Consider the following 23,641-nt stretch of genomic DNA (forward strand, 5'->3'; position numbering starts at 1 on the left):
AGGCCGTTGCTATTGTTTTTCTCCGTGCTTGAGGATTTTTGTCCTTTGCAAAATAATCTCAGAGTGTATCATAGAAGCAACTGATGCCCCAACCTATACCCCTCAGCCAAATGTGTGGATTCATTGCAGTTGCGCGACACATCCATGTCTTTCTACCTCAACTATCCATGCCTCTCTGCTTGCTTCTCTGCCTGTGGGGCTTTCTTGGCACTAGAGGAGTTTGCTCTGCCTGTATGTAGGGCAGCCTAGAAGTGTAATGGGTTTAATTTCCCCAGCAGCAATTTTCAACCAGTGAGAAACTGGAACTGGTACAAAAACAGCCCAGCTTCCCTATCCCTCTTTGGGCCACACTCCTGGAAAGCTTGAGATGGCAGTAACCTGCTCCCTTGTGCACACACCTTTCATTGGCTGTCTTCTCTTTTCTACTTCACTCCTCACTCCCTTGTTGCACTTCCTGGGATCACCTCTGAAACTACCTGGGGCATTGTGACATGCATCTATAGTCCCAGCTACACAGGAGGTTGAGGTGAGAGGATCACTTGAACCCAGGAGTTCTAGTCCAGCCTGGGCAACATAGCAAGACTCCTGTCTCTTAAAAAATAAAATAAAATACATGTATCTACATCCTTTTCTCAGGATTGGCTTTTGGAGGAGCCTAAAGTAAGACTGTAAGCAGGAAATGCTGAGAGCTCTCCCTAAAATGCACAAAACTCAGAGAAGCTAAAGCAATAAAGCAACTTAATTTATGTGTAGATAAAAAGTGTCTCGGAGATGGCATTGTTCTGTCAGAGTTGGCAAGTTAAAAAGCAGCCAAATACAAAAAATGTGCACAGAAGCAAAAGAAAAACACTCATCCAGGTGTTGGTCTGTGTTTAAAGCACAGAGAGGTACAGTTTGGTCTTAGGCTTCTTCTGTACCCTGGTATATTAGTCTGTTATCACTCTGCTATGAGGACATACCCGAGACTGAGTAATTTATAAAGTAAAGAGGTTTAGTTGGCTCACAGTTCAGCGTGGCTGGGTAGGCCTCAGGAAACTTACGATCATGACAGAAGGGGAAGCAAACACGTCCTTCTTCACATGCCAGCAGCAAGGAGAAGTGCCATGCAAAATGGGGAAAAGCCAGTTATAAAACCATCAGATCTCGTGAGAACTCACTATCATAAGAACAGCATGAGGGTAACCACCCCCATGAATAAATTACCTCCCACCAGTTCCCAGCTCCAACACACGGGAATTACAATTCAGATTACAATTCAAAATGAGAATCTGTGTGGGAACACAGCCAAACTATATCAACTGGCTAACTGGCTTCTTCCACTCCCTAACTAGTATTACCAGATCTTTTCTCTCTATGGGTGCCCCTTTCTCTGACTGTTGCCCAAAAGGGATGAATATGGTCCTGTGCTCATTATTTCAAGAACAATAGATTTGCATGAGACTCTTGTGCTTCTGAAAGTTGATGTTGAACCACTCTTGTGTTGTAGCTCACATCCCCTTGGCCACATTTTTACAGCAACCAGCTTTGTGATAGTGTCACCGCCAGCACCTTGCATCAGTTGCAGCACTTATCTCTTGCTTCTCTGTTACCATCTGTTAAGATGCCTTCTGCAAACTACTCAGCCATTCTGAAGCAGGTGCAATCTTTGAAGTCCAAGATTGTGAACACCTTCTGTGCCAACATGACCAATGGTAGAAGAAAGCCAATGGATCATCCTTCCTCTCATTTGTCCTTCTGGTGGACAATTTTGAAGTGTATTCTGTGTAGTTTCTCAGAGTGTCCCCTGGAGAACTGTGTCTCATTTGCTCACAGCATTGTTCAGATTAACACATCTTCGTGGTTTTACTTTTTCCTGCATGTACACACTTGTGTCCAACCCAACTTTCTGGGGAACACTATGCTGCTTGGGTCCACATTTCCCTGCTACTCCCTTCCTAGTAGCTCCTCACACACCCCTGGACCAATTGTTCTGACATCAACACGGTCTCTATCCTTAATGGTCTCCACTCTTAAAATGAACAAAGGGGTAAAGTTTTAAAAATGAGAGTCTTGCTGCTGACTAACTGCTCTGAAGGTATTAACCATGTGTAAAACTTTGAACAAATGTTTATAACTCTAACTTGTTGAATACTTGTTGACATACTTGTTGAATTTGTTAAATTTTAAAAAACTTCCTGATTATACTTGCTAAACTTTTGAGAACTCTAATTCTTCCTCGAAATTGGTCCTTCATTCATTTCCACTTCTCTGTTGAATGTACAGTATTTACAACTATGGCTGCAGATTTTTTTGGGGGGTGGTTATTGATTCAGAAAAAAATGCTTATTAATATGTCACTTGGGCAGGCACTATTAAGAATACAGAGAGACTAAAATGCAGTTGCTAAAATTTAAGGATAATCTAATGATGAAATGGGAAAAGCTTTACAAATAACCAGAGCAAGTGAAATACAGAGTATGATCAGCATAATGAATAAAGTGTTGACATAATACATAATACATGAAGTCCTAATACATAGTGTTTTGGTGACAAGAGAAGCCCATCTGGTCAGAAGCATAGACTGCACACTGTTTTTCAGTTGGCTCATGAAGGATGCTCCTCTTGGGCTGTGCTGAGACTAGCAAAGGCAATTGGCGAGGTTTTTTTTTTTTTTCACAATGACAAAAATGTTTGTATTTGGTTGGCTAAGACATTTTGAAGAAACATTTTTCAATTTAATTGTTAAGAACATTTTGATAGCTCTCAACATCTCAAGCTCCAAGGATATTTCAACAAGTTTCAGTGCTGTGTCATCAAACAGCATGTTTCTCTTTTCCAAGGTTGAGCTTTTAAGAGTTATGGGGTCTACTTTTCCTGAGGTCATGAAGTCCTAATACATGCACTTTTGAAGCATGATGACTCTTCATGCCTCCTGGGTATTTCTGCTTCTTTATGAGAATTTCATTGTTATTCATGTGTAGACGACAGTTTGAATGACCTAGAAAGAACAAAACATAAAAGTAATGATTACATAATTCATGCCTTCTCTAATTAACTATGTTTTATTTTCTAAGAGCTGCAGATGTTATATTACTCATAAAAGTCTGTTCATATATTATTTACGCCACACAAATAAAATGTTTGTTAGCTTGAAACACTTAAGCAAATTCTCTGGGTTTCTTTAAATTAAAAAAGCAAGTATGAGGGTATACTAACCTTGCGTCTTTTGATTTTCTGTATTCTGAAGGCTTGACATCCAGGGCCTTGCTACTGCCTCACAGGGTTCACTAATTTCTAGAGATAGTAAGTCAACAACTCTCCTGCTAGCAAACGTTTCAAATGCAAACCAACCAATTCAGAGCCCAACCACTTCCTTACCAGGTCCTTCTCATGCACCAGTCTCTCCACCTCCCCAAATCTCCCCAGGTACCAGACAAGGAAGGATAAGCCCTGTGCTCAATATTATTTTTACAAGATAAGCACATACACATTTCACAATAAGTCTAAGAAAAACTTGGGAAGAACAAATATCAAGCTCTGAACAGTGGTGACCTCAAGGGCAAAGTATTAGAGAACAGATTTTTGAGTTCTCCCTTTCACAGGATTTTTTTTTTTTTTTTTTAATGTGAGAATATAGCATATTTTTATTTTTTTTTTTCACTATTTTCAAATTTTAAAAAATATAAAGAGAACTGGTGAAATTAGTTTACTTAAGCACATACTGGCCGGGCGCGGTGGCTCAAGCCTGTAATCCCAGCATTTTGGGAGGCCGAGACGGGCGGATCACGAGGTCAGGAGATCAAGACCATCCTGGCTAACATGGTGAAACCCCGTCTCTACTAAAAAATACAAAAAACTAGCCGGGCGAGGTGGCAGGCGCCTGTAGTCCCAGCTACTCGGAAGGCTGAGGCAGGAGAATGGCGTGAACCCGGGAGGCAGAGCTTGCAGTGGGCTGAGATCCGGCCGCTGCACTCCAGCCTGGGCGACAGAGTGAGACTCCGTCTCAAAAAAAAAAAAAAAAAAAAAAAAAAAAAAAAAAAAAAAAAAAAAAAAAAGCACATACTTCATAGCTTTGTAAATATTTTTATAAATCCTCCAAAGTTTCAGTCTCCTTTCTAAAATAAAATGAATACAATTAAATGAAATTTTCTCCTTGTAATTATGCCTATAAGACTGATAAAAGGTATGAATTTGGTGGGCAGGAGGAGCGTGCGAATTGTGGTACCAAGTCGGGAAGAAGGAAGAACACAGAATTCTACCCTATTGTTTCATTTTAAATTAATGCCATTTGGAAGGGGAGGGGGACAATCATATTGAGGGAAGAGACACCCTACTGTGTTTTCTTTGATTTGAGGTGCATAAATTGTAAGTAAATAAATACTGTCTTAAAAGTTTTTTATGACACTCTTTTGAAAGACATATTTGAGAGTTCTATATATTGTCTTTCTCCCCTCAGCCCCACCTGTCCCTCCAGGGATCTTTGACATTTAAGGTTTTAGGAAATAAGGCACTTGAATCAGGAACTGAGAAAAATGAGAAAATAAGAATACTGAGCCAGGATCATGATTCAAATAATTTAGTAGGAACCTTAAACAAAATTAAGAAGCGACCAAAATGAAGAAAATAGAATGAAAAAATGACCAAACTGGGTCAAACATTTGGAAATATTTTTAGTGTTTATTTTCAAGGATTCAAGTGGTATTATCTTTCAACCCTGCAACTTCTCGCTGTGGCTGCATGTGGAGATTACATCTGGAACAGGATGAGGCCTGCTATAAATGTGAGGCCTGAACCCTGCCCCTCACCCTCCCCATGGCAGGCACTGATGGACAGACCTCACTAATTCCTCCATCACTGAGAAACACAGAGTGGAAGCTGTGAGTCCACTGTACTATGCATGTGCTTAGAAAATGTCCAGTATTCATTTCCATATTTCTTATGATAATGAGGCAAATTTTATCTCACTTTCATGAAGTAATAAATTTAAAATGAAATTAAATGAAATAAAACGTTCTTATCTGTTGGGGAAGCTATGAGCAAAACCCAAGAGAAACTGTTATACCTTTCTTGTGTGGTGTCAAAGCAGTGTAGTGAGAAAGCGATGACTGTATAAAGTATTTTCACTTTTTAAAACACTCGCCTATGCTGTGTAAGTGTCTCTAGCAGAGTGTCTCCTAAATTGACAGGCACCTGATAAATGACTATTGATTGAAAAGATAAATGAATAAATATATGATGCAGTTTTGAGGAGGAGGGGATCATCTTGTTAGCCATCCAAGAGGACTGAAAATTCATGTTGAAGTAGGTTATGAAAATATCAGTTTAAGTACTATGTACTTGTAGGGAATTCCTTATTCCTATTGGTTATCAAAGAAAGCCTCACTAGTTATCATGACAGACAAACAGATCAGCATGACCATGGTACGATTCTTTTTTTGGCAACATTAAATGCTTCTGCGTCTCTCATTACTTATTGGGAACCCAAATGTGGTCATATATATCCGTGTTGTAGATAAAATGAGGGATGACTGTGGTATTTGAAATTGGCTTCCTTCAGCTGTGATCGTATAGTGGTTAGTAGTCTGCATTGTGGAACTGGCATTCTTCAAACTTAATGGGAAAATCTAATTACTACTCATAATAGAACCCTTACAAAGATATTAACTTTGATGCTTTGATCTAAAAATATTTAAGTATTTAATTTTTAATACAATTCTCTTAACATTTAAAAGTAATCTAGAACATGTTACGTGTTACAGATTTCTAAAACAATGAAAAAATGGCCCTGACCTTGTGAAGCTTGGGGTTTAGTAGGGGAGTCAGGGCTATATATACTATCACAATACAAAATAGTGCTATGCTTAGGAGTGTGAACAAAACAATATTAACTCACAGAGGTGGTGATGATATAGGGGTTAAGAAAAAATTATTTAGGCAGACAGTGAGGGGATGGGAATACTTGGTAAAGTTTTCCTTTTAATGAAAACCAGCCCCCAAATCATTTTCTTTTCTAACAAAGAGCAGCCTGTAAAACCGAGCTGCAGACATAGACAAGCAAGCTGGAAACTTGCACAAGTGAATGCCAGTAGTTGTGCAAAGAGGAAAAGGCTACCTGGGACTAGGCATGTTCAAAATGGTGACTCCATGTTCCCTTCTTTTGCCAGCTATGCATACAGTAAGGAGCAGACAAGATGGCCCCAGCCAAATGAAAAGCCGATTTGCATAATAAGATTAGGGTGGGCTGGCCAGCCTTCCCTGTGCGCTATGTAAACATCACACCTGGTCCAACCAATCTGTGGGCCCTAGTAAATTAGACACTACCTCCTCAAGCCTGCCTATAAAATCTGGTGCAGTATATACGCCATAGGCTGGTTTTTCCCCTTCAGGAGCCCCTCTGTTTCACAAGAGAGAGAGCTATTCTCCTTTCTCTTTCTTTTAGCTAGTAAACCTCCACTCCTAAACTCCCTCCCCCTGTGTGTCTCCCCTTAATCTTCTTGGGGGAGAGACAAACCTTGGGTATTTACCCCAGATAATGACACAGCTTCAGTGAGGTCACTAAAAAGGAGAAATTTTAGTTTGAACTTATTTATTTATTTATTTTTAGTTTCAATCTGTTTTGGAGTTCACTGGTTTAAAAAAGAGAAGAAATGAATAGTGAATAAATAAATGTAATGCCTCTAAGAGGCAACAAGGGCAAAGGCAGAGAGGAATTTAAAAACATGGTATCACAGCACACTCACTGTGCAGTAGCTGGAAATAGAATACAAATCATGCGTTGTTCTTCAATGTCAAATTACTGAAGGCCATATGGTATCTATTTGGCTTGTTTAAACTAGACTTTCAAATACAAGAAACAAAACAAATTGTATTTCAACTTACTTGCTTCTTTCTTAGGGAGGAACCTACCTACTCTTTCTAATCTCCTTGTCTAGAGGGAACAAACAGGTTTGCATCAGCAGCTATTCTGTTGGTGTAATATGCACGTCCAAAAATAGCACCAAATCAAATAGTTTTAATCCTCAATTTTGTTAAATAGCTGGATATACTGGATATTTTTCCAAAATAAATCTAAGTAAATATTGAAAAACAAATACATATACCAACATGGTATACTTTAGAACTTTAAGTGATAGTCCGTGGGGTAGCCAGGCAGGTGTAGAAACAGATGTTGCCCAGCACAAGGTCTCTGGGTCTGTTTCTTCCAGCCTCCACCCATCATCACTCTGGCTGGACTGCTTGATCATCAGCCTTTGTGTTCTACTCATGATTGTGCCTTTTATTCTTTATTTTTATGTATTTATTTATTATTTTTTTGAGACAGAGTCTCACTCTGTTGCCCAGGCTGGAGTGCAGTGGTGCAATCTCAGCTCATGGCAACCTCTGCATCCTAGATTCAAGCGATTCTCCTGCCTCAGCCTCCCAAGTAGCTGGGACTACAGGTACCCGCCACCACACAGGGCTAATTTTTTTTTTGTATTTTTAGTAGAGATGGAGTTTCACTGTGTTAGCCAGGATGGTCTCAATCTCCTGACCTTATGATCCGCCCGCGTTGGCCTCTCAAAGTGCTGGAATGACAGGCATGAGCCACCATTCTTTGTTTTTCTCCATTTGTCTTACTACAAATAAAGATATAATCTAATTTCCCAATAAGCCCATATTTAAAAAAAAATCAAATATGGACATACAGACAGTTCAGTCAGGAATGAAACAAAAAAGAAACTTCTCTCCTTCCCCTGCAAGTTTCTTTCCCAAAGAAGCAATTGGTATCAATTTCTTGTGATCGCTTCTAGGAAGCGAATGTGTAAATATGTGCTACATTCTGTGACTGGAGTCAATCCTGGGAATTCTGTTTTTCAATACAAGCCTCAATATCAGGAAAAATTTCCAATTTATTTGTAGTGTGCAACATACTTTCTTTGGGTAGTTTTAGGTTCCTCTCTGTTTTTGTTATTCTTCATTTTCAAATTTTAATATTGTGCTTTTTCCTTTTGGTGACTAGGTTCATTAGCAAGTTACTTATAGTTACTATTTCACTCTTAGTTGCTTATTTTCAATCTATTTACCCACTTTGTTTCCTAATTAATTAATTTTGCTTTTATCTTTATTATTTTCTTCCTTTTCTTAGGTTTATTTTGTTATTATTTTCTAACTTTTGGTCTTGAGCAGCTAAATTCTTTGTTTTTATTCTTTCCTGCTAGTTATATAGATATGCAAGGCTAGGTATTTTTCTCTGCTTTTAATTTCTAATATTTATTGTTTTAATTATAATAATTTCTAAATACTTTGCAATTATAATTTTGATTACTTCTTTGATCTTAGACATTTATGGGAAGAAAATTACAAATTTCGGGGTGGTTGTAGTTTTTCTCCCTGATTTTCATTATTACTTTTTATGTTTTGTGTGTGTTTGTGTATGTGCATCAAGAATGTAGTCTGTACTATTTCTGCTTTTCCCCTAATATACAGACAATTGCTTTATAAATATAAGTGATTAAAGTGAAGTATAGTCTATAAGACTATAGAATTTAATATATTTTTATTATTTTATCTTCAATTATTTTGTTCAGAATTTCAAATTTTTTCTTATCTATATTTTTTTCCTAGCATTTCTTGAAATTTATGGTTTTGTCATTGTTTTTGCTACATTATTTATTGTTATCTTATTATTTAGGTAAATGTGTGTTCTAAATATTTCATCTTTATGTGTTTACACTTTTTTAGACTCTTCCTTGAATTCAAACTTCTCTGGCATTAGTATCATACTTTCAAATTTGTATTAATATTTTCCTGGTCTGGATTTGTTTAAGCTTTGAAAGTTTTTACCCTTTTAGAATTTCTCTATATTATCCGTGTTTTATAGGATATGTGTTTGCTACTTTTTTTTTTTTTTTGAGATGGAGTCTCGCTCTGTCGCCCAGACTGGAGTGCAGTGGCGTGATCTTGGCTCACTGCAAGCTCCACCTCCTAGGTTCACGCCATTCTCCTGCCTCAGCCTCCTGAGCTACTTTTTAATTTAATTTGTGAAAATTTTTATTCATTTTAATGTATATCTTGACATGTTTGAGAGCAAAGTTATATTTAGACTTAGTTCTGTCATCCTGACATCTTTTCTGCTTTCAAAACTATATATTCAATTGAACTAGTTTTTAAATCTGCAAACTAATACTCATTTTAGTTTTTTTTTTTTTTTCATTTGGACTCCAGCTTTTGGTATTGGCAGTGCTATTTGAACAAAGCATTTTGCTACTTTGTTTTTTTACTACTTCTTACTTATACCTTCTTTCACTATTTACTTTTTACTATGTACAAATTTACTAGTTAGCTAGTCTAAGGTATAGGACAACGAGACAAGAAATTCATTTGCTTACTTAATTCAAACACATTTTACAGGAGTTTCTACAAATGTGCCTTAAGCCAATGAATTATCTCACAATTACAAAACCACTGTAAGTTTGATTAAATCTAGCATGAAAACAGCAGTTTCTGTGGGGGGAAAAATTAAAAGTTTCTTAGAAAGCAGAGATATTCTAAAAAACACTGCACCTCCAGCATGGGTTGGCACAACTCAAAAGCAGTAGCTAAGAATGATAACTAGATACTACTGCTTATAAGCTTATGGGTCAGCTGGATGTTCTTGTGATCTCACCTGGACTCCCTCACGCATCTGTGGTTCACTGTGGGTCAGGTATGCAGCTCTAGGGGGCCTCTCTCCATGTTTGGGAGACAGGTGGCTATAGCTGGTCCAGGCTGGCCTCCCCTAGGATGGTTGCGATCTGCTCTTCATGTGCTCCCATTCTCTAGCAATCTTCTGAAAATTGTTCCCAAGATGCTGGCAGGACTCCAGCAGAAAGGGAGCAAAAGTGCCAGGTCCCTTGAGACCCAGGCCAACTCAAGCTGGGTCCCCTGAGACCCAGGTTTAAATCTCTATTGGCCTTGCCAAGTCCAGAGGCCAGCCCAGATTCAAAAATGGAGAAACATACGCCACCACCCTCTGCAGGGAGGAGTTTGTTGTAGTGTCACATTGTCAAGACCACAGATACTTGAGGAATTGAAATGCTTTGGCAATGGGCGCTCCATATACTGCTAATTGGAATTAGAATCCTTTTATCTTCACGCTACCCTCACCCAGACTCATGCAGCCCAGGCCTTCTCAGGGCCTGGAGCATTTTTCATTAAAAGGAAGACTATTTCATTACTTAAAAAAGATAGAATGAAGTCTGCTGTGTGGCAATTCATTTGGGGGCTCTTATTAATGTGTTGTTCTGTGACCTATGTCAACATGTTCACTTTGAAGTTTCAAGATGATCTCCACCGTAGGATAACTGAAAACGTGTACATACCAATTTATGAACTTTGCAGAAGACTATGCTTTTCAAACTAAAGACAAAATTGTTGGAGAAAATTTCTATTTATTCACATTTGTATTTTATATTAGTGTTTATAAAACATATATTTAAGAAAGTTGGATTTTATACATAACTGCTCATTGATTTTATTATAGTCATGTCCATTTTCAGGGATTGTATTTTTCACTGAATGATTAATTTATATCTCTGAGATCTGTGATATATAAACACAGTTCCATAATTCCACAGCAGTTATGTTTATATTATTTTTCTCAAGCATACTGTAAGTACTCTCCAGTTAAATGAATCTAGCTCTAAGGAATATAACACCTAGAAATAAAAAGTCTTTCCAAATACATTGCCTAAATTTGGCAGGCTTACCTCAGAAACATAGTCTTGTTTTCTTGTTTTTTTGTTTTGTGTGTGTGTGTGTGTGTGTGCGTGTGTGTGTGTTTTAAGACAGAATCCTGCTCTGTCACCCAGGCTGGAGCGCAATGGTGTGATCTCAGCTCACTGCAACCATCACCTCCTGGGTTCAAGTGATTCTTCTGTCTCAGCTTCCCAAGTAGCTGGGACTACAGGCATGGTACCACCACACCCAGCTAATTTTTGTATTTTTAGTGAAGATGGGATTTCACCATGTTGGCCAGGCTGGTCTTGAACTCCTGACCTCAAATGATCTGCCTGCCTTGGCCTCCCAAAGTGCTGGGATTACAGGCATGAGCCATTGCTCCCAGCCTAAGTCTTGTTTTAAAATAAATCTGTACTTGGCTCTTTTGAACTTGTCAAAACTACCAATGACGTGAAATCACTTATTATTATTTGCTATTATTATTATTATTTTGTTATTAAATAAAATTCCTAAAGATCAAAATTCAAAATGAAAAATAAATCCAGGATATATGTCTCAATCATTTATTTCTTTTCTTTTCAGCAAACCATTCACACATAAAGTGAAATGGAGAATTTTAGCAATCCTGAAGTATTTTAACAGGGCTACTTGACTGAATTTTAGTAAGTCTCGAGATATTTATTGAGATAATTATCACATATATTAAAAATGAGGAAAAAATTACTTGATTCAATGGGATATTTCCTTTGTGGTCAATATCTATTAGGTGGTATTATGCAATGGAAAATTTGAAACAATTATTGTGTACCAAAAGATTCATTGAATGATTAGCTAATTGATCATATTTATTATAATCTATTTCAGTCAATGGTCTCTAAGGACAAGAATTAATGTAGGAATGCCATTAGCCATTTATAAATGAAAATTTTTTGCTTTATTCTTAATGGCAACTGACTACTAGCTAAAGGCAAAGTATATTAGGTAAGTAAACCCAGTAGAAAAAAACTAGAATCTATAGAGAATGTAGTCTAGACAAATTGCAGTTACGTAATTTCAAAACTGCATAACAATGTTTTAGTCAACAACCACATTTATGACGGTGGTCCCATAAGATCAAAATGAAGCTTAAAAATTCCTATTGTCTAGTGAAATCGTAACCAACACAACATCACAGCACAATGCATTACTTAACATTGTTTGTGGTGATGCTGGTGTAAACAAAGTTACTGTGCTGTCGGTTACATGAAAGCATAGCACATACAATTGTGTGCAGTACATAATAATGTATAATAATAAATATGTCACTGATTTATGTATTTACTATACTACAGTTTTTATTGTTGCTTTAGGGTATGCTCCTTCTACTTATTAAACAAAAAGTTAATTGTAAAACACCTTCAGGCAAGTCCTTCAGGAAGTACCCAGAAGTAGGCATAGTTACCATAGAAAATGACAGCTCCATACGTGTTATTACCCCTGAATATCTTCCAGTGTACAGGCAGAAAACAGTGATCTTGATGATCCTGTCCCTGTGTAGGCCTAGGCAAATGTATTGTTTATGTCTTAGTTTTCAACAACATAAAAATAAAATAGAATTTTTTTCAAAAAATATGGATATAAAGAAAATATTTTTGTATGGTTGTATGCTGTTTGTATTTTAAGCAAAGTATTATTTTTAAAGAGTTGAAAAGTTTTAAAAATTATAAATGTTTAAGTTATAATAAGCTAAGGCTATTATTGAAGAAAGAAAAATATTTTAAATGAATTTAGCGTAGCCTAAGTGTACAGTGTATATGAAGTCTACGGTGTACAGTAAGGTTCCAGGCCTTCACATTCACTCACCACTCCCTCACTGACTCGGCCAGAGCAACTTCCAGTCCTGCAAGCAGCATTCATGGTAAGTGCTCTTTACTGGCATATACCATTTCTTATCTTTTATACCATATTTTTACTGTACCTTTTCTAGGTTTATTTATGTTTGATACCTCTGTGTTACAATTGCCTGCAGTGTTGAGTGTAGTAACTTGCTGTACGGGTTTACAGCCCAAGAGCAATAGACCATACCATTTAGCCTAGGCATGTAGTAGGCTATACCAACTAGATTTGTGTAGTACACTCTATGATGTTTTCACACAATGATACAATCACTGAACAGTACATTTCTCAGAAATATATCCCCCTCTTTAAGTGACATTTGACTTTGGTTGTATACATAAGGATATCTATTTTATAATTAATATTTCCAATTGTGTTTTCTGATAGTATCTCACGTAATGAACACAGCAACCCATTAGTCAGTTCAGGCAAGTTTTACTAAATAACTATATAGACTTGTGAGTTTACATGACCTGGCCTAAGTTCAGAGCCAGTCTGTAGTTGACTCATTTTCCTTGCACCAAAGCCCCTGTTCTCTCTACCAAGACAGTACTACGTTTGGCCTCATCTGTGTGCACTTCTGGGAGAGCTTAGCCATTATCAGGGATGATGGAGGAAGAGAAAGAAACTCAAACAACGTATCGTGGAACAATTTCCAGCCTTGAAAAACGGCCATAGAAAGAACTCAGTTTCTAAACACTTCTTTCCAGTAAGTGGACCTGATCTCTGTTCAATGGAAGTCATTAAAAAAACTCAAACATTTAAGAATATGGACTTCAAATCCTATATCAAACTTCACTCAAGCAATGTTAAGCCTGCATTTTATTTTACATAAAATAAGAACTATTTAATAATATTAGTAGTATTATTGATTATGAAAAATTTTGTTCTGTTATATTTTATGGATATATTATATTATTGTTCAGCAGATATATATTCACCACCTCCCTCCATGACTTCTGTAGACAGCATGTACTTCTTTGCCCCACTGATGTTGAGCCCAGTCATGTGACTTTCTTCGACCCATGGAATATAACCCAAAGTGACAATGTGCCAACTCCAAGTCTACACTGTAAAAGTCAACATGTGTCCCTATGTCCTTCTTGTGCTCCAGCCATCCATCACAAAGAGAAGATCATGCCTCACGTAGCTGCCAGTTCAAGAAGGAAGAGGGACCTGTGGACCAGGCATTGGGCCCAACCTGCAGCTTGGAGCCCAGACTAGCCACATTTAATTTAGGTCAGCTGAATCTCAGCAATGCATAGTGAAATCATTGGTAATAAGGCTGGACAGATAGTGTCTAGAAAACTAAGAATACCAGATTAAGTTATTCACAATTACTCTATTTTAGGTGAGTGAGAATTATTACAAGTCTTTGAGCACAAATTTTGCCAAGATTATTCTGGCAACAATGTGTAGGGCATAGGGCCAAGACTTCAAATGGAGTCTACTTCTATAGCTCCCAGAGAAGAAATAAACCATGCTGTTAGTTTGATGCTAGGATTTTGAGCATGCATGAGGCAATGTGAAGAATAAATGGGCTTTGGGAAGAACTCATGCTTGGAAATTTACAGCATGATGGATTAATACCCAACAGAAATAATGAACCTGAATCTCTGAGAATATGGTTGTTACCTAGTTCAGGAGTCTCCCTTAAGAACAATCACATAGTAAATATTCTGCAATTGTTTTATTTTGTCTTTACTTTGGTATCTCTTGATGAGAACCTTCAGGTTAGGCTTTCAGGTCATTGTTGTGTTTTTATATTTGAACAATCTTCTTTAAGAATTAACTGCCATTAAGCATCAAGTGAATTGTTGACTCACCTTGTTCAAGACTGAAAGCAAATCTGATAAATGTGCTACTGAATTATGAATTGTTTTTAATTTATCTAAGAACATACCATACTTATTTGTAGGATTTCATGGTGTGGCTTACTAATATTGAATTCTTCATTACGAAAAACTAGCTAATCAGTGTAAATATACTATGGCTTGAGTGTGTCTCTCAAGATTCATGTGTTGGAAACTTAATTCCCCATGGTAACAGTGTTTGGAGGTGGGGCCTAACAAGAGGTGATTTGTTCGTGAGGGCTCTGCTGTTATAAATGGATTAATGTCATTATTGTGGGAGTAAATTAGTTATAAACGCAAGTTTGGCCACATCTCTGTCTTGCGTTCATGTTCTTTTGTCCTTCTGCTTCTGCCAAGGAATGATGTAGCATGAAGGCCCTCACAAGATGCTGACACCATGGTCTTGGACTTCTCAGCCTCCAGAACCATGAGCAAAATAAACAATTTTTTATAAATTACTCAGTCTCAAGTATTCTGTCAGAGCAACACAAAACAAACTAAGATAAGATACTTCATGGTTATCAGTGCCAAGAACAAACCAAATGATCAGACTAATATAATTCAATGACTGAGAACCTAGGGCAGTAGTTTTCAATTGTAGCCACAAATTACAATCACTTGGTGATGTTTTTAAAATCTCCATGTCAGGGCTTTACCCTAGAACCAAAAAACTATTATTTTTAAATATCTTGCTGGTGATTTTATTATGGAGCCATGGTTGAGACTGGGCATAAATGTCCTATCCAGTTTTTAAAAGCCAAATAATCTGGATAGTTTACCTATACAAAATACCCCCCTGTGAAGACCATCATTCCCCATAGCCTAGTTTTTATAATCAGGCAAAAAAATAAATTATATATACATATATAATTCTATATACAATTCAATTACATAATTGAATTATACCTATATAGATAGATATCTGTTATATCTGTATATAGGTATCATTATATTATCTATATTATTATCTATAATTATATATCTATAATATAATTATATAGATAATTTAACATAATATAATTATCTATATACAGACCGATATAACAGATATCTATCTTTATAAGTAGATATATTTATATCTACATATGTTATACACATATGATGAGATTAACCCAACACAAAAAATGGAAAAATTATGAGGAGGTGGACAAAACCACAATTATTGGGTGGAAATTGTGCTCTGAGTGCTTCAAGGTAACTGGTTTTGAAAAACAGTCATTTTTTTAAAGAAAAATAATTTTATAGATGTCGACACAGCTGGCTAGATTATTGAGATTTTGAAATGATCCTCTTTAAAGTCAATTTGGAGACTTGTCCTATATTTAACAGCACAGTAGCAATAAATGTGACATTTTATAATTATAAAAAAAATGCCAGGGCCAAGTGCAATGGCTCACACTTGTAATCCCAGCCCTTTGGGAGGCTGAGGCAGGCAGATCACTTGAGCTCAGGAGTTCAAGATTAGCTTGGGCAACACGGTGAAACCTTGTCTCTACAAAATAAAAAAATACAAAAATTAGCAGGGCATGGTGGTGCACACCTGTAATGCCAGCTACTGGGGCTGAGGCAGGAAGATAGCTTGAACCTGGGAGGGCAAGACCGCGGTGAGCCGAGATCACGCCACGACACTCCAGGCTGGGTAACAATGTGAGACTCTGTCTCAAAAAATAATAATAATAATAAAAGCCAGAATATAATTGATCTACTTCCTTTTTTATTATTTTTTTATTGTGTTCAAATATACAGAATGTAAAATTTACTGTCTTAGCCATTTTTCAAGTGTACGGGTTCAGGGACATTAAGTTCATTCACATTGTTTTGCAATCATCACCACTGTCGATCCACAGAACGCTTTTTCTCTGGACAAAACTGAAATCCTGTACCCATCAAACAACAATGCCCCATGCTCCCCTTCCCCAGTCTCTAGCAACCACTATTCTACTTTCTCTCTCTATGAATTTGACAACTCTGTGTACCTCATATAACTGCAACTATATGGAAGTATTTGTCTTTTTGTGACTGGCTTATTTTATGTAACATAAAGTCTTCCTCTGGGCACGGTGGCTCACACCTGTAATCCCAGCACTTTGAGAGTCTGAGGTTGGCAGATCATAAGGTCAGGAGATCAAGACCATCCTGGCTAACATGGTGAAAACCCGTCCCCATCTCTACTAAAAATAAAAATAAAATAAAATAAAATAAAACAAACGTTAGCTGGGTGTGGTGGTGCATACCTGTAGTTCCAGCTACTTAGGAGGCTGAGGCAGGAGAATCTCTTGAAACCGGGAGGCCGAGGGTTGCAATGAGCCAACATCGCACCACTGCATTCCAGCCTGGGTGACATAGTGAGACTCCATCTCAAAAAAAAAAAAAAAAGTCTTCAAGATTTATCCATGTTGTGGCATGTGTAAGAATTTCCTTCTTTAATGCTGAATAATATTTCATTGAATGAATATACTACATTTTGTTCATACATTCCTTCATCAATTGACACTTTAATTTCTTCTGCCTTTTGGTGTTGTAATGTTGCTATCAACTTTGGTGTACAATATGTACACCAAATACACTACTGAATCACATACACTACTTTTTAATTTTTGTGGAACTGGCATGCTCTTTTCCACAGTGGCTGCACCATTTTACGTACACAAGAGTTCCAATTTCTCCCATTCTCAACAAAACTTATTTTCTGCTGCTGTTTAAAAGTAGTAATCACTCTAATGGGTATAAGGTAATATCTCACTGTGGTTTTTATTGAGCATCTTTTCACGTTACATTGGCCATTTGTATATCTCCTTTGAAGACATATCTATCGAAATCCTTTGCCCATTTTTTAATCAAGTTTTTATTTTTGTTGTTGTTGAGTTGTAGGAGTTCTTTATATATTTTGGATATTAATCCCTTGTTAGACACATGATTTGCAAATCTTTTCTCCCATAATGTGAGTTGCCTTTTTACTCTGTTACTTGTGTCCTTTGATAAAAAGTTTTTAATTTTGAAAAAAAATTCACTTTTTCCCTGTGTTTTTGGTGTCATACCCAAGAAATGAGTGACACATAGTTCATTTACCTTTAGCAAATTCTTTCTGATAAGTCAAAAAAGATGATTTACAATGCAAAACAATTAGATTGTCTGGCTTTTCACATTCAAAACACAGGATATTAAAAATAAACAAAATCGAAGATGGCAAACTCTGGGACTTTATTGAAACTTTAACTTTTGAAAAAGCATTACTTTTTTTTTGTTTAGTTAATTACTTTACCTGAGGTTTCTAGTTCATGTTTAGTTCATGGATGCTTTCAAATGGAAATAAAATGAGAACTCTTTTGAAGTCTACATCTATATGTTATGTGTCTTTGTTTTGCCAAACCCCTTAGTAGAGTTAATAGCAAAGAATAGCTACTCAATATACCCTTAAAATAATATTAACCCAGGTGGTACTCTTTGATAGTATTTACACCATATATTCATTTTATAGTTGGACAAACTGATATCTTGGGAGGCAAAATAATCCAAGTGATTAATACTGAATATAAAACAGATACCTTGCTTGTACATAGAACAAAAATGCTTGGGTTTAGATGTTTAGATGGCCTGTCTGAACACACAGGACAATGGATACTTGTGGGATGTAGGTATGCATATCATGTTGCACTTTAATTGTGAGCAGGTGGTGCAAGGGGGACATGAAGATAAATGTTGGGCCCCCAAGAAAATTTATTCTAAGAGTTTACCCTTAGTCCTATAAGTACTCCTGAAAACTCTCACCTTGCCCCTGAGGCTTCCCACAACTCATGCATTTCCCAGGTATTAGCAAAGTATAGTGACAGATGCTGAGAAACCATCTGTGTAAACTGCCATCTTGGCCGACCAGGTGTCTTTTCTTCCCCCCTCTCCCGGCTCCGAGATGAAGTCTTGCTCTGTTGCCCAGGCTGGAGTGCAGTGGTGCAATTTCGGCTCACCGCAACCTCCCCCTCCCAGGTTCAAGCAATTCTCCTGCCTCAGCCTCCTGAGTAGATGGGATTACAGGTGCACACCACCATGCCCAGCTAATTTTTGTATTTTTAGTAGAGACAGGGTTTCACCATGCTGACCAGGATGGTCCTGAATTCCTAACTTTGTGATCTGCCCACCTCAGCCTCCCAAAGTGCTGAGATTATAGGTGTGAGCCACCATGCCCGGCCGGCATCTGACTTTTAAACTCATTTTGGTTGATAACATTTGTAGTAGTTTAGGCCTTAAGGGGACTTCCAAGGCATTAGTTTCATATGCCCTTCTTTTCAGATGGAGAAAAAGAGGCCAAAGGAGGCAGTCACTTGATACAAATACACGGCCAATAAGTGGTGTGGTCCAGATCCTAAAGGGACTCCCAGATCCAAATGCTTTTACTGTTATTCCTCTGTATTCACAGGGGATTGGCTCCAGGATCCCCAGTGTTGCCAAAATCTAAGGATACTTTAGTTCTTTATATAAAATGGCATAGTATTTGCATTTAATCTATGCACATCCTCCTGTATACTTTAACTAATCTCTAGATTACTTATAATAGCTAATACAGTGTAAATGTATGTAAGTAGTTGTTACACTATATTTTTAAAATTTGTGTTATTTTTGTATTGTTCTTTTAAAATTTTTTGGAATATTTTTTCATACATGGTTGGTTGAATTAACAAATGTGGAATCCATACACAGAGACAGCCAACTGTACATTGTTAGAAATATCACCAGAGGCAGAAACAAAAAAGAGACCATAGATATGCATTCCAGGAACTGACTCTCTCCTTGTCTTCTAGAAGCTTGCTCACCCTCAGCCTTCCACAAAGCCAGAAAATCTTTAGCTTCTAACACTCTGACTCCCCCAAACCTACTAATAAAGCCATGAGGATCCTGAACATGGGGACTTCCTTACTCCAGCCCCAGGGCCTCTTTAACTGAATCCACTGCCACCAGAAATGTGATGGCTGGACTCTTTCCCAATTTTCTCCACTCTCAGCTATCTTTGATGAAGGGGGCTTCATTCTGTAAAGATTAGCATAGCTTGCTACTGGAGGTATTCCTGTTGCCGTATTCACAAAAAATTGTTATGGCAAGATTGACAATTTTCTAAAATGCTCAAATTTATCTGACCTTACAAATAACATCCACTGGAAAATTATCAGACATCTGTGAGAGTCATTTTGGGTTGAATTAAATTTTTGATGTGCTGTGAAATTGGGTCAGTGCATTAGAATTACATTTTAATAGTTACAAATACACTCATAAAATGTTATTCTTCCATGCAAATTGGCAACACTCCCAGACTTGAGGAAGTTTTGAAGAGATGAATTTCAAAATTCCTGATTAGCAAATATGTGCAAGAAGTCAGAAAAGACACATCAAGAAGTTTCTAATAATGTACACAATAAATTCTAGATTTATCTTCCTATTACGATCTTAAATGGGGTATTTGCACTGAAAAAGGCAACATTATTCAACGCTTTGTGTAGAAAGCAGGAAATTTATAAAAGGAGAAGCTAATCTTTCTTCTTAGAGTTTGTGGTTCCTGTGAAGTCATTGTACTTAGTCAACTGTTTTCTGGATTGCTTAACAGAGTAAAAATAGGACAAAGCAATGAAAGTTGTAGAGACTCAGATTTCCACTGTATGTTATAAAGAACTTCTTAACAACACACTGCCTTGTGAGGGAAAAAATTGCAGCTCATGCAGAATGGCTAAGCAGAAGGTGGACAACTATCTTTCAGGGATATTATAGAGGAGGAGTTTCCAATCTTTTGGCTTCCCTGGGCCACGTTGGAAAAATAAGAATTGTCTTGGGCCACACATAAAATACATTAACACTAATGCTAGCACATAAAATACACTAACACTAGCACATAAAATACACTAACACTAACGCTAGCTGATGAGCAAAAATTGCAAAAAAATTTCATAATATTTTAAGAAAGTTTATGAATTTATGTTGGCCCACATTCAAAGTTGTCCTGGGCCGCAGGCAGCCCACAGACTGTGAGTTGGACAAGTGTCTCATAGAAGATACTTCATAATATTGGATGAGAAGTGGACTCAATGACTCTCAAGACCCTTTTGAATTTTAAGAGTGGGCTGGTGTAGTCTAAAAAATAGAGCCAAAAGGTTCCTGGTTTGCCTGGTGGAATCACTGATAAGTAATAAGTCTCAGAAATGAATTTTCACCTAACCGAATTTATGTTAGTAGTACTAAACTTACCTTTCTGGAACCCACATAGAAACTAAGGGACAGACAGCTTTGGATGCAAAAATAACTCAAGTGGAGGTGGAGGAACCTGGCAGGTTCCACAAACTTAAACACCTTGCGGGGCCAGCAGGTCCTCTTAAGCCAGGTATAAGACAGGAGTGCAGTGGATGTTGAGGACCAGCTTCAGAACACATTCAAAACGTAAAGCATTTTTGATTTCCTTTCTTATCAAATCATTGCCATCAACCCTAATCCCTTACATTAGGAACACATAAGAGATAAGCAAGAGAACTCTGGAGAAAATGGCCAAGACCACACAAGAAATCTTTGTTGGGGTCCAACGATGGCCCATGCCCAGTGAACGTTAGCACAGTAGAGTGTAGAGTTTTCTTCAGTTTCTAAAAGCTTACACAAGGCAAAGGTGAATGTTCACCTCGGTACCCTTCAATTTCATCACATCCTGCATTCACATCATGTCTCTTTTCCACACTCCTCTTCCTTACCCCTGCCCCTGAGTTCTTCCCAGTGATACCTGACTTCACCAGTGCCTCACATGCAGGACCTATTCTTCTGCCTCCTCTGAATCAACATTTACCTAAGTTATTACTCATCCCTCTAGACCCTCTACATATGTTATGGAGTAAAAAAATGGCAAGATTTAAAGACAAACAGAAACATACTCTGGGCGCCTCTTCCAAGATATTTGCATAGTAGTCAAGCTTTCTTATAACTGAAAAACCATTTCATTAAATACTGCTTCCATAATTGTAAATTCCATGCAGGTAATCAGCAGTTAAGGGCAATTTTTTTTTTTTTTTTTTTTTTGAGACGGAGTCTTGCTCTGTCGCCCAGGCTGGAGTGCAGTGGGGCGATCTTCCAGGTTCATGCCATTCTCCTGCCTCAGCCTCCTGAGTAGCTGGGACTACAGGCCCCCGCCACCACACTTGGCTAATTTTTTTGTATGTTTAGTAGAGATGGGGTTTCACCGTGTTAGCCAGGATGGTCTCGATCTCCTGACCTCGTGATCTGTCCTCCTTGGCCTCCCAAAGTGCTGGGATTACAGGTATGAGCCACTGCGCCTGGCCAGGGCAATTGTTTAAGGTATTCTTCGGTTGTGCATCCCCCATCCCACCAGGTAGGTCAGCCCCTCTACTTCTGTGCATAAACCTGGAAATGATGCAATGAAGATGATTTTAAAATCCCTTACTACAATCTGTACTCATTCGACAAAATTTAAGCAGTTTCTTCTGTGGAGGAGCTATTGTACGCTTCAACAAGCAGCATTACTGATCTATGGATAACATTATTATACTAAAGCACTTTATTTTTTTTTTCTAAAAGTTTATGCATTTATGGCCTCTGAGGTTAAGCCTATTATTTTTCCTTCATTGAGTATGATTTTGCTACATTTTTTAAGGAATTCATTTAAATGTTATTTGACATTTAGACTGAAATGATTTTTCAGTTTGTTTGGAAGAAATACTTTTAATAAGTTAAGAAGTCAGAAATCTACAAGTCAGTGGAGATAAAATATGAAAACAAGGACTTGGTTTTAAGAAGTTGTAATCACAACTGCTAAAATTAAATCAACTTACTAGAACCTTCTGAAAACAAACATACGTGCAAATACTGTAAAATATATGGATTTATACCACAAAAACCCAAACACAGGGAACCTATGGTAGTCATTTTTTCTGTCAAAAACCAAGGCAAAACTGGTCTAATTTGCTTCCATTGAACCAAAGTTGTGAAATAGAACAGGGATGATCAAAGCATCCATTTTCTCAAACTTTCTCTTATACCAAACCTTTTAGCCAAACTGCTAGAGAACATTAAAACCGAAGTTTCATCCTCTTTTTCCCTTTGTCTAATCAGTGTTTGGGAGAGAAAATAACATAGGTAGGATTCCTTGGTTTACTGGGTAATCGAGACTCTCAGCTAAAAACAAAAACTTTTGTAGTATTTGTAGAGGATGACAACTCCAGTTTTGAAATCTAGAAGGCAGTGATTAAAAGAATTTGTTTTTCTCCTCTCCTCTCAAGAATGTATCGTACTTGCATTAAGAAGGAAAATGAAGCTTGGTGTCTAAAATCCTCACCTTAAAAAGTACCTCTCAGTCAGGTGGGTGCAGTGTTCTGGGAAGTCTTCATATGCCTCCTCCACCGCAGAGAGCTCCTCACTCTTCAGAAGAGGGGACCACTCTCCTTGGGCAGGGAAGACCCTTCTCCTACAGCTGGAAAATGGACCGGAAGCAGCTTGGAGCTGACTTGCTTTGCGCCACCTGCCAAAGGCTCCTCAGTAGCATTGCGAGCATCCAGCGCCCAGATTCAGGGCTGGTTGAAGTTACAGTTTTTTTCCATCTCCGCTTTGAAAATACAGAAAACGACCGAGATGAAAATACCAATGACAGCCATTAAATAAAAGATAATAAAAATGGCCAAAGCAAGCATGAGATCCACAACGAAAATAATCAGTTTTGCCAACATGTTGGCATTTCTTCTCGTTCACAGAATGTATTTCAAAAGTCCCAAAGGCACCTACCATGTGATTATGTCTTTGTAAAATGTGGGCAGGAATAAGGACATTTCTAAACATGCTGAAGAGTGTTGTAATTCTTCTAAGTATCTACCAGGAAGGCTGGTTTAATGAAAGTTTTGATTTCCCAACTGGTACAAAACAGGGGCTAAAGGTAAAATGTGGACTATTGCTTCACTGTGGGGACTCTAATGGGGAGAAGTCCAAGAATTTATTTCATCCTATAACTGTGTAATTACTGATTTTAATTTCCACAGGGTATAGACACCCTAATGTGCATTTATAGCATAAAAGGATATCTGATGTTTCTTAGAAAATTAAAATGTGCCAGTCCAGTGTAAAGGGAAAATAAAGCCATTTTCAAACATGCAAAGCTTCAGAAAGTTTATTTCTTTTGGGCATTTTTTTTTACAGTTACTAGAGAATATAATTCAATAAATTATTTTGCTTGCTGAAAGAGAAATACTTGGCATGTAAGAAACTGCAAA

At 37.5% G+C, this 23,641-nt stretch overlaps 1 long non-coding RNA gene across 1 annotated transcript; it reads right to left on the minus strand.

The window, feature by feature from the left end:
- Positions 1 to 2,374: 2,374 nt before the first annotated feature.
- LOC104655774 lies at positions 2,375 to 22,903 on the minus strand. The gene is made up of 2 exons (XR_747026.1): positions 22,717 to 22,903; positions 2,375 to 2,977 (listed from the first exon to the last, which is right to left on the minus strand). It is a non-coding gene; the product is annotated as an uncharacterized LOC104655774 (long non-coding RNA).
- Positions 22,904 to 23,641: the final 738 nt, after the last annotated feature.

The sequence above is a fragment of the Rhinopithecus roxellana genome, chromosome 13 (assembly GCF_007565055.1).
Source record: "Rhinopithecus roxellana isolate Shanxi Qingling chromosome 13, ASM756505v1, whole genome shotgun sequence".
Lineage (NCBI taxonomy): Eukaryota > Metazoa > Chordata > Mammalia > Primates > Cercopithecidae > Rhinopithecus > Rhinopithecus roxellana.